Below are 3,755 nucleotides of genomic sequence, written 5' to 3'. Positions count from 1 at the left end.
AGACACAAAATTTCCAAGTTGGAAAATTTTGTTAAGCCAGGATCAAATTTCAATTGATGGAATTAGCTTCTCTATAATTTATAAGGTAATACTTAATCATGAAAAATATCCTGATGCTTTTATTTGTTCACATAGAATATAATGCTTTTATGAACACCTCTACCCTACATAATCCTCTCTCATATGTTCTTAAAGAAAACCCATCCTCCCTTCCTAGGCATTGTAAGGGGCATACAACAAAACTCTCAAAGTTGGTATGAGAGAGCCGATGGAGAAACTTGAAGATAAAGATTGGGAAGCACTGCAAGTGTAAGCCATGGTAGAAGATAAATTAGCTCTAAAATTATTTTGTTAATCATTAGGAATATAGGAATAATTGTACAAAGAATCTCAGCAGATTTCACATTTTAAAAGTAGGCTGCATTGCACCATTTTGAAATTATGACCTAGTGCTATTTTCTTCAAGTGCTCAGAAAGCCATACCTATAGTCCAAGTTTTCCACCTCTCAAACTGTACAGAGATTATATTTAGACAGAAGGATGTGGGTAAGATTTGTGGTTTATCATGCTCACAATGCCAATGCATGAAAAAGCTTCCCTTTTTAAAGCATCCTCGTCCCTCACGAATTCAATCTAAAAAAGTTGAGAACGCATACCCCAAGCATTCCTTTCTGCCCTTAGAAATCCATTCTGAATTTGACATTCAGTGCTATTAGCCCAATGTTTGGCACAGAGAAAGTAGGACCTTCATAAATATTTGTTGGCGAGATGAATAAATAAATGAATGACTCTCTTTTGGAATTTGTCCTGCTTTATCGTGTTCTGCCTCCAAGAAAGGGAATTCCACTGGTGCTGACATGGATTAGACTAGTTGGCCTTGGGTTTTCCTCTGCAATTTCATTTCAAGGAGTGTTCCCTAAGTCTAATATGTGGCAGAAAAGTCCACGTTGTTCAGCCTAATGATCCTGACTACAAAGAGGATGTACTTTGGAGTCAGCCAGTCCTACCTTGGAGTCCCTGCTCTGCTCTCTGTCACCAGCTGTGTGAAATCAAGCACTAAGACCATTTCCTCATTTGTAACAAGTGTGCGAGGGCACCTCTCTGCTAGGCTGGCTGGGAGCACTGAATGAGATAACATATTTAAATAATTTAACATACAGTCTAGCTCACAGGAAACATATAGTACATTTATTATTATTTTAATTTTGCACCTGTGAGAAAGAATTCTGCTTTCTAAAGTTTATTTTCATAAGCCTCCCAGCCCCGGAAAGTGTCCTATTTTCCTTTCTCTCTGGAGGGGCAGTGACCATGAGTACTGCATATAATATTCCAGGGACTGTCCACTGTTGTTTTGAATGACATATACAGCATTAATATCTGCTATCTTATTGCTCTTTTTGTCTAGGGCAATATATTGGGATCTTTTATTCAGGGAGCAGCAAGCAGCAGTTTCTAGAAGTCTTTCTTAGTTCTAAGTAATGTCTCAAAGACCTTCATATTATAAGTATTATTTGGATATTTCTTCTAAAATGCAATTCTTCCCATATGTCCAAGACATAGCTCACCTGACCACTTGAATGTATTATTATGTAATTAACTGTTTCAGTTTTATATTTCAAATCTTCCTTCTATCTTTCTATCTGGAAAAATTGAATGGTATTTTCAATGCTGAGAATTTTATGAAAATATTAATCATGATCAGCATTGGCAATAGTTTCATGAAGAACTATTGTTGGCAGAGCTCCAATGAGCTCTACTTTGTGGATTTGGCTTTTAAACCTTTTTCCCATAATGGTTGTTGAGGTTGGTTTATGTTTTTGTTTTTACAGTAAATTTGTATACGATAATAACATTGACTATCTGTCATCATATTTCTCACAAAATTTTTAGTTTGCTTGGTTTTAATTTCGTTAATATATTTTTGACATGTAGAAGTTCTATGTTTTCATCTCATTAAACTTTTTAGTGTTTTTTCCCTCTTTGTGATTTCTTTTGTTGCTGTTGAACTTAGAAGTTCTATTAGTACTGAGTTCGATTAAAAATTCACAGACATTTTCATCTAGGTATCAATAATTGTCATTTCAAAAAATTCATCGCATTAAATTTATCACTCCATTTACCATTTTTCTGTGTATGTAATACCTAAGAATATGACATAAAATAGGTATCCAATGATCTTAGCACCATTTATTGAAGAGTTATTTCTTTCTCCACTGATTTGATTTATAAAGCCAAGCTTATATAGTCAGTTTAAAAAATATATGTTGGCTTAATGTCTCAGAACTTTGGTGTCATTGGTCTCAGACACCACTTTGCCATCCACTATCCAGCAGGTGGTGGTCTTTTTGATGGTTTCATGGAGTTGCTGTTGTCCAGGGCATCACCAAGATTGAAGTCCTCGTCATCTTCCAGCAGGCGGCAGTAGGTGGTGATCTCAGCCTCCAGCTTGACCTTGATGTTCAGCAGGGCCTCGTACTCCTGGGCCTGGCGCTGTCCCTCTGGGTCTGTGCCAGCTCTGACTCCAGGTGCAGCAGGATGCCGTTGAGCTGCTCCATCTGCAGGGTATAGCGGGCCTCCACCTCACTCAGGCTGTTCTCCAAGCTGGCCTTCAGATTTCTCAAGGAGTCCAGGTCGATCTCCAAAGACTGGACTGTATGTCTCAGCTCTGTGAGCATCATCTCAGCAGCTCCAACCTTGGCAGACTGCGTGGTGACCACTGTGGTGCTCTCCTCAATCTGCTGAGACCAATACTTGTCTAGCTCCTTTCAGTTCTTCTGAGCCATCTCTTCGTATTGGGCCAGGATGCCTGCCATGATCTTGGCTAGGTTCTGAGATTTGGGGGCACCTAACTCCAGGGTCAACCCAGAGCTGGCAATCTGGGCTTGTAGGCCTTTTACTTCCTCTTCGTGGTTCTTCTTCATGAAGAGCAGCTCCTCCTTGAGAGCCTCAATCTCTGCCTCCAGCTGCAGCTGAGTGACATTGGTGTCATCAATGACCTTGTAGAGTCCATGGATGAGACATTAAGCCAGCAGAAGCAGGGTACCCTTTGGGGAGCAGGAGGCCAATAAAAAGTTCAGAGATCAAAAATAAAATAAAATAAAAAATATATGTCAGCATCTGTTAATAGGCAATTTCTTTGTTGACAAAAACAGCCAAACTCTGTAAAATATTTCAAGAGGGTTATTCTGAGCCAAATATGAGTGATCATGGCCTGAGGCATAGTCTCAAGAGGTTCTAAGAATATGTACCTAAGATGGTTAGTTTACAGCTTGATTTATATATTTTTAGGGGGACATAAGACATTAATCAATACACGTGAGGTATACATTGGTTTGGTTCAGCAAGGTGGGACAACTCAAAGTGCGGCCTTATAGGTCACAGGTGGATTCAAAGATTTTTCTGATTGGCAATTGGTTCAAACAGTTAAGTTATTATCCAAAAGAAAGGGGTGCCTGGGTTAAGATAAGGGGTTGTGGAGACCAAGATTCTTATTATGTAGATGAGGTCTCATAGGTGGCCACCCTTAGAGAAAACGGATGGCAAATATTTTCTAGTTAGACCCTTAAAAGGTGCTAGACTCTCAGTTAATCTCTTCAGGATTGGGAGGGTTTGGAAGGGGAAAGATCTAGTTGTGTCAGCAGAGATTCTTTGCAGATGCGGATTTTTCCTTACAAAAATTACAGATGCAAACTTTCCCCCACAAAATGGCTTTGCAGGGCTATGTCAAAACATGCCAAATAAATATATTTTGGGGT

The 3,755-nt window shown here is 39.1% G+C and overlaps 1 pseudogene; it reads right to left on the bottom strand.

The window, feature by feature from the left end:
• Positions 1–2,269: 2,269 nt before the first annotated feature.
• Positions 2,270–3,017, bottom strand: LOC100986547 (keratin, type I cytoskeletal 18-like; annotated as a pseudogene).
• Between the last annotated feature and the right edge of the window lie 738 nt (positions 3,018–3,755).

This window comes from Pan paniscus, chromosome 3, assembly GCF_029289425.2.
Source record: "Pan paniscus chromosome 3, NHGRI_mPanPan1-v2.0_pri, whole genome shotgun sequence".
NCBI classification, from domain to species: Eukaryota; Metazoa; Chordata; class Mammalia; order Primates; family Hominidae; genus Pan; species Pan paniscus.
This window is presented reverse-complemented; position numbering and strand designations above follow the sequence as displayed.